Here is an 8,741-nt window from a genome sequence, read left to right on the forward strand (position 1 = left end):
TACTAACAATGAGCTGAGTATGAGGCATTGCTTCATGGTCTTTGGATGGCTAAGGAGATGAACTTAAGCCGGGTCAGGTGCTTTGGCGACTCAGATTTGGTGGCTCAACAAGTCTCAGGCAAATGGGATTCCAAGGATCTCCTCATGGCGGCTTATCACCGCGAAGTTGATGCTATTGTTGGACACTTCAAGGGTTATCAAGTGGAGCACATTGATCATAGAAAGAATGAGGCGGCTAATGCTTTAAGCAGACTGGGATCTCAGCGTAAGTCGGTGCCGCTTAACACTTTCTTGGATATTCTACATAACCCTTCTGTCAAGTTCCTACAGAGGAAGACTTAGTTGTTCCTGACTCGGAAGCACAATTGGTGGCGGCTCCTCACGTCATCCCAGATTGGACATTGCCATATTTGGCTTACATGACCTGGGGCGAGTTGCGTGAGGATGAAACCTTGGCTAGGCAGATAACCCGGAGGTCCAAGTCAATGGCATTTGCCAATGGTGAGTTGCATCATCGCAGTGTCACTGGGGTGTTCCAGCGTTGTATCTCTCCTAAGGAAGGTCAAGAAATTCTCCGTGAGATTCATCAAGGTGATTGTGGCCATCATGCCGGTTCAAAGTCTCTTGTGGCCAAAGCTTTTCATCATGGATTTTATTGGCTGACGGCTCACGCTGATGCAGAGGATCTGGTCAGTAAATGTGATGGTTGTCAGAAATTCTCATGACGAGCTCACGTGCCGGCTCAAGAATTGCGGATAATTCCAATTACTTGTCCGTTTGCAGTCTGGGGACTTGACATGGTTGGGCCTTTCAAAAGGTCCAAAGATAAAAAGACCCACCTCTTGGTGGCGGTTGACAAATTCACAAAGTGGGTTGAGGTAGACCCAGTTAGTAAGTGTGACGCAGCCATGGCGGTTCAACTCATGAAAAGGTGATCTTTTGTTTTGGCTTTCCATACAACATTATAACTGACAATGGCACTAATCTATCCAAGGACGCCATGGAGGAGTTTTGTCAATGTGAGCATATTCGGCTTGACGTTTCATCGGTAGCTCACCCCTAATCCAATGGTCAAGCTGAAAGTGCTAACGAGGAAATCTTGAAAGGCATCAAGCCCTGACTTATGGTTCCTTTGCAACGGACGCCGGGTTGTTGGGTGGAGGAGTTACCTTCTGTAAGATGGAGCATCAATACTACCCCCAACAGGTCTACGGGTTACACGCCTTTCTTCATGGTTTATGGAGTAGAGGCGGTTCTCCCTAGTGACATCCGTCATGACTCGCGCCGTGTGGCGGCTTACGTTGAAGCTGATAATGAACAAGCGCGTCAGGATGCACTTGACCTATTAGATGAAAAGCGTGACTTGGCAGCAGCCTGCTCGGCAATTAACCAACAGGACCCGCGCCATTATCACAGCCGCCGGGGTTAAGTCCAGAACCTTTCAAGAAGGTGATTTGGTGCTCCGGCTCATCCAGGATCAAACTGATGCACACACGTTGTCCCCACCTTGGGAAGGGCCCTTTGTGGTCAGCAAGAACTTGAACAATGGGTCATACTACCTTATGAATGTTCTAGAGCACAAATACTCACGTAAGTCAGAGGAGGAGACCCGCCGGCCGTGGAATATCGCTCATCTTCGGCCTTACTACACTTGAGCCACCTGCTCTTATGATGTACATATTTTTGACAATGTATATATTATGACAAGTAATAAAGCAGGACCTCTGTCCTTTTCATCCACAATGATCATGTGTCTTCATTATCATAAGTCCAAAGACCAATGGGGGGGCTGATCGTATCGAATCTATCTTAACTCCTGTGGCACAGCTTCCTGATCGTATCCGAATCATAGCTGATAAATAAACAATTGATCATTTGGGGGCTGGATTGTATTCGAATCACAGCTTTAACCCCTCTTGGTCCGGCTCATGATCGAATTCGAATCATAGCTGTTAAACCTCATGGTCACTTGGGGGCTTCCTGTTCAAACACAGGTCATATTCGAAGCAAAGAGAACATAGCTGTCGGTACCCTCTTGATCGGTGCAATGCCAAACTCACTAGGGGGCTTCTTGATCATATTTGAATCATAGCTTAACCCCTTTTGGGTCCGACTTTGATTGTATTCAAATCAGAGTCGTTAAAAAAGTCTCAAGGTCATTTGGGGGCTTCCTGTTCAAACATAGGTCGTATCCGAACCAAAGAGAACATAGCTGACGGTACCCTCTTGATCGGCGCAATGCCAAAACAATTATGTGGCTTCTTGATCGTATTCAAATCCTAGCTTAACCCCTTTTGGTCTGGCTTACTGATCGTATTCGAATCAGAAGCCTCGATTTTTCTATTTGTTTGGCTTAAGTTTTTTGAAAACAATCTTTTTGATTTGTCTTGAGACATTTTTGTTCAGATCTGAGGCACATATATGTGGTTTCCATTTAACCCGGCTTGGCTTTGGACGATAAATCGCTAGCATATGACAATCATCAAACATTTGGAAGTCTTGGCTTCTAAAGATTGGGTTATCAACCTTACTGTGCAGGTCATATAAACCGTCAGTGCAAATTCAATATCACATGTATGATATTATAGTTATGTTTCGATGGTTATGTTTCATAACACTGTGACTCCTTTTTTACACATTAATGGTCATATGCAAGATATTATGACCCGCCCCTGCGGTCAACCGCCAAGGGTTTTTTGTGATGTATTTCTGGGTGCAGGATAGTTCAAGGACTTTCTTATGCATAAGGAAAACATACAATAAGTACAATAAGGGCAAATATAAGACGTCTACTTAGCAGTGTTGAGCACCAAAATGTGCACGATGGCACGACAGAGCAAAGTCATTTCTACCCTATTACATGACTCCCCAAGTCCAAATGATTAAAACTGTTTTTTACCAGAAGGCTACGAATTTGACCCGCCTGGCGGATCAATTTTCTTGGTGGCCTGATGCTTCTGGATTAACCCTCTCCAATTCTTTGTCCTGTTCCCCGTCCTGGAAGGTTGATGACGACCAGTCAATGCCATTCAAAGCTTCAAATTCAGCTTCATCATCAATTAGCCTCGACGGGTCAACTTCAGGGGCGAAGGTATGCTTACAGATTGGGGGGATCAGGCTTGTCACTTTATAACGGGGTGTCGGCATCCTATGATTTCCCGCGTCATAACCCGGATGGTAGTTGGTGAGGTCCGCCTCATCGGCAATCAGGGTGGCCACAGGGCGTATTTCCTTCACACAAGCAGCGAAGTCCTCCTGTTCAAATGAAGTGCCATCCTCCTTAAGGCTTGGATACCCAATGGCGATGTAGGCCGGGTCTAATTCCGGTAGCCATGCTTTGGCCCGGCTTAAGGCAGCCACGGCTCCGGCTCTCGCAGATGATCGCCTTAATTCATTGAACCGTTGGGGCAGCAGAGAAAGCCTCTTTAGCACATCAACCAGGAGCGTGGGGGCTTTGTTTGACAGGGCAACTGTGGCTAAGGCACGCTGAGCTCCAGTGTAAAGTTGTTCTACGAGCGTGTAAACCGCCTTCAGCTTCACCAACATGTCCTGGTTAAGGTTGGTGCTCCTGGGGCCTGCATAGCAATAGCAGATGAGTTAAATGACAATTCATATAAATTACCAGAAAGATTCAACACTTGACACTTGTAGGGCGGCTTACCAAAGATTGCTGAGACCATCTGAGACACATGGCGTTTTAAGCCGGACAATTCAGTGGTCACCTCTTCAAGAGCCGCCTCTGCTTTTTCAGCTCGTCGGGTTAAGGCAATTTTTTCTTCAGCCCAGGCCTTTTTTCTCAACTTTAAACTCGTCCTTCAATTTCTCTTGTTCAGACACACTGAATTCAAATTTGGAATTTGCTCTTTGGGTTTCAGTCTCCTGTGACTCCAAGCGGTTCTTCAATTCAGACAACTCTGATTGAAGTTGAGCAGTGGTGGTCTGTACAAATACCGGGTCAAAATCATGAATATTAGATACAATATTAAGTCCCAAGCCTTTTGCAAGCAAGAACACTTGGCACTTGGGGGCTAATATCTACCGAAAGTTTTTTTTAAGTGGCAGCTTATGAGAATAAGTCCCAAGCACTTTGCAAGCAAGAGTACTTGACACTTGGGGACTAATGCATATTGTTGTTAAAAGCCACACAACTAATGTCTTCTACACAAGCATATGAAGGACCGGCTCATTCATGCTGATTAAATCGGCCCTTGGGGACTACGGATTAAGTCGGATTTTTAAGGATTCTACCAAAGGATATTACTGATGCTCATAAATTCGTTCTAAATCTACAACATATTCATCATAAGCAGTAGATTTGGGAGCTAGCATAGTAAGGATAATTCAATGAAGGGAAGAATTTATACCTCAAATTTCTGGTGCATTTGTTTCACCAGGTCAACTTCAAGATCACGGCTGCTGTGCACTTGGCTAAGATAACCAAAGAAAACTTCGCCAATACTCAATTGAGTATAGTCAGCAACATCAAATCTGACTTTATGGCGTTCAATGTGTTCTTCCTTGGCAGAACACTTGGCTAACACAGTAGGTCTCCCCGGCTCAGTATAGCCGGTCTTGGTGATTTCCACATCAACATCTTGTGAGTCGACTGGCTTAACCGGGCTTGAAGCTTCAGGGTTTTAAGAGCCGTCGGCGGCTTGATCGACACGCGGGTCAGCAGTCATGGTGGGCATGTCATGAACCGGCTCAACTGGTGGTTCAGGAACAAAGGCCTCAGGCGTTGCGGTCTGGAGCTCCGGTTCATCGATGGTCGGCTCTTCGACCGATTTGTTTTTCTTCACCTTCTTGCTCGGCTTTGCTTTTCCGCTGCATAAGGTCAAAAAGGTCAGTATAAGTATAAAGGATTGTAATGATTACAGGATAAGTAAATCGTCATTACCCTGGAGTGGTCTTAAAAGCCAGCATGTTGGACTGGATTGAGTCGCCGGAAGAATGTGAAGTTTCCTGATAATTTAAATCAGAAGAGTTGAGTGGTTGACGAGTAAGACCCGCTAAAGGATAAAAAGGGTTTAAGTCAGAGGTGACCTCGTTCCGGCGCTTCCTTGGTGTATTTGGTAAGCCGGAGGAGAGTTCCGCATCCTTGCTGGTCCAGGTCTGCCTCCGACTCTCATGAATCTGTCGCTTCAAAAGAAAGTGAGGATCTTGATAAGCTAAGGGATGTGAAAAATCTTACTTTCCGGGTTACTCTTCAGATTTTTTGTCTTGGCAAAGGCTCGAAGTCGGAGGAAATAATATTGACCTCTTCCTCCATTCCCTGACTCGTTCCCGTGTCAGCCTGATGATAATCAGTGTCAATAAGGTGATTGAAAAAGGAGCTAAGAGAGTCGAGGGCTACCTCAGACTCGGAGGAGTCCTCCAGTTGAAGCAATTCAGAAGCGATGGGCTTCTTTCCTCTTTTCTTGGCGGCGGCTCTCCTGGCGACCTTCTTGGCATTCCTGGCTCTCTTTGCAGTCTCATGATCATACTTTTTTTTCCAAAATTTGTCATCAATCTGTGAAAATCAGCAAAGGTTTGAGTAAAATACAAAACATCAAGGATGAAGGTAAATTAATTCAGTTTGACGGCTTACCCCTGGAGCCGGGTTAATTTGCAGAAAGGGCTTAAGCCCACCTTGCAACAATCTGCTAGGCTCTCATTCAAAAGTGACTTCGTCATATCATTGACAACATCATCAGGTAAATCGTTAGGGCTGTGGCACAGTGGATCCTTCTTGTCGCCTGTGTAGGTGCACATTAAACCGGAGCGATGGCTCAATGGGATGATCCGCCATGCGACCCAGCACCGGACCAAGTCAATGTCATTTAAGTCGTTCCCTAAAAGAGCCTTGACTTTAGCTATAGTAGGAGCGAGCTTCTGGCGGTCAGCACTTGACAAATTGTCCGGAAGAGGATGATTGGAGTCGAGGCATAGTGCGTGAAGGCCGGGCAGAGGGTTCTCATCAGCCGGAGAAGTGTCTTGGCAATAGAACCATGTCTGGTTCCAATCTTTGGGGTGACTTGGTGGATTTGTGTAAGGAAAAATGGCGTCTCTCCGTCGTTGGATTGAGACCCCGCCGAGTTCCAAACTAGGTCCGTTGGAGTATTCATTCTGGCGGTTCAAATAAAACAACTCTCTGAAAAGCAGCAAGCTGGACTCTTCTTCAAGATACACCTCATAGAACACTTGAAAGTTGCAAATATTAGACATGGAGTTGGGTCTGATGTCTTGAGGACGGAGGTAAAAAAAGTGCAGGACGTCTCTGAAGAACTTTGAGCCGGGTGGCAAAAAGCCCCTGTTCATGTGATCAGTGAAAACGATGACTTCCCCCTCTTTGGGCTGAGGCTTTTCTTCTGTTGGATCAGGAGCACGGTACGACATCACATCCTTTTTAGGCAGATAGCCGGTTTTCACAAAATCGTCAAGTGTACTCTCCGTGATGATAGATTTGACCCAGTTACACGAAGTGATTGTTTTGGGCAGCATTCTGAAGAAGGAAGCCTAAAAAACAGAAAATTTACCGGTTCAAATTTAAGCCAGAGGAAAAGTATTACAACACGTGTTCGGAATGACGGCTTATAAAGAGGCCTAATGGTATATGACTAATTACGTCAGGTTATTTAAACCACCGTGCGCAGTCAAGTTATTTAAGCCGCCATGGGTAATCAGATGTTATCTATTGAGCATTGCAATTTAAGCCGGTGGTTTGAGCCGCCATGGCTAGGTGGATCTATCAAAATGCAGTTTTTGGCTAAGTGTCACACAAACAAGTTTCAAAGGCTACAACTATTATTTTGGATCAACGGCTGTTCAGGAAAAGGAAATAAATCTAGACCTAAAAAACCCAGTACAGATGAGTTCATAAGCTCTAAAAAGATCTTTTCTTCTAGGAAAGGGGATCTGCTGGTATGAAAGGTGAAAGCAAAAACAACTACCGCATCGATTATACGCCATTTTTCAGATCAAAGAGGTTCACGGTGCGAGCACTGAAGATGAATTACGATGAACTATGAAGAACACAGAGAAGTTCAGAAACCCTAATGCGGATCTGAGGTGCGGGAAAGCAAAAACTTATAGGTGCAGATCTACTGTGGAGGGTCGTCGCCGTTCTCTAGCTCGATTCGGGGTGATGCAGCAGCCTAGGACGAAGACGGCGGTGCGCTCTGTGGCGGCGGCGGCGGAGCTCGAGCGGCAGAGGTCGCGAGAGGAAAAGACGCTGGAAAGGGGAGAATGAGGAAAGACCAGTCATGGCTATTTATAAGGAAGGACTGATAAGTGGGCATGAAAAACGAGGAGGCTGAAAACATGGTTATCCAGCTGTTCAGGCGCCTTGATTCTCGGACGGGTATTAAAATAAAGATCCATTGAGATATGTTGATAAAGTGTGAATTAATGATAGTTGACGTCATGGCGGGTTATCATAGATCGAGAAGATGACGTCATGGTAGGTTATAAACTCTCGCGCAATGAAGAGCAGAAGATTTTTCTAAGTGTTGAAGATTGGCATGAACCAGTTCAAATCAATCTGGGGCCTAATGTTGGGAGTATAACTACTAGGTATGACCCACCCAGGAGGAGCCGGGTTATACCTATGGCGATTCGTAAGATGAAGCCCAAGACGATACTTGAAGATGGTGGTTCAGTTAAGGGCCCAAGGCCCAAACGCGGCTTAAGGCCCGTAGAGATAAACCACCATATGTGTATGACTTGTGTTGTAAAGCTGGAATAGATAGACACTGAGCCAGACACTGTTTATGAGCCGGTCGGGACTCTGTGAGCCGCTGGGCGTCGACCTCTGTATATAAAGGGGCGACCTGGCAGCGGTTCAGGACAAGTAAGATCAGATTGAAAGCTAGGTCAAGCGAATTCGCTCCCCGGTAATCGAGACATAAGCAATCCCACCTCAAACTGGATTAAGCCATTACCATCACCACAAGGGGCCAAACCAGTATAAACTCCCGTGCCCTTTGTCCCGTTTTAACGCCTTTAAGCTTTCTAGTTGCGATGGCTCCACGACTAAGTCCTTTTGCTAGGACATCTATCGTGACGTTTCCACGACAATCTTCATACATTGGAATCCTTGAAAATCTCTACTCTAGTTGGTAATATGATTTATTTTTGTCCCGTTTTACTTCGTTCATCTCAGGCCCGACCCTAAAAATCCAGGGCCAAGGCCCGATGGGCTTGCCCGTGGGCCGGGCTTGGGCCTGAGTTTTGAGCCCACCGGCAGGGCCTGGACGGGCTTGGGCTTCGCATATTGGCATTTTAAGGAAGAGGTCCGGCCCACGGCCCTAAGGACTAAGGGGTTTTAGGTCTTTTTACCAGATGTGCTGGGCTTGGGCTTGAAAAGTAGGCCCGATGGTAGGGCCTGGGAGGGCCTGGGCCTCAGTTTTCTACCATGGGCTTTTCTAGGCCCGGCCCAAGCCCGATCCGGCCCGGCCCATGGCCAGATATAACCCCCTCCCACTGGTTTTCTCTCTCCCATTAAAAAACCAAATCCCATTTAGGGGAGATCTAGTTTCGTGCTTCCTTTGGTAGGTGCTGATTCAATTCGAACATGTAAACAATAAGTAATTAAGAATTCAGAAACTGCATAATATATGTGAGACCACCTTCCTAAAAGACAGACATAAGATTTTTATCACTCATCTTTCAAAAAAAATAAGATATTCCTTCATGACAAATCACTAATCCCGCACGCTATGCTTGACAATCAGAAGTTTCATATGGGCATACGCATCCTTGTG

This window comes from Triticum aestivum, chromosome 6B (assembly GCF_018294505.1).
Source record: "Triticum aestivum cultivar Chinese Spring chromosome 6B, IWGSC CS RefSeq v2.1, whole genome shotgun sequence".
Lineage (NCBI taxonomy): Eukaryota > Viridiplantae > Streptophyta > Magnoliopsida > Poales > Poaceae > Triticum > Triticum aestivum.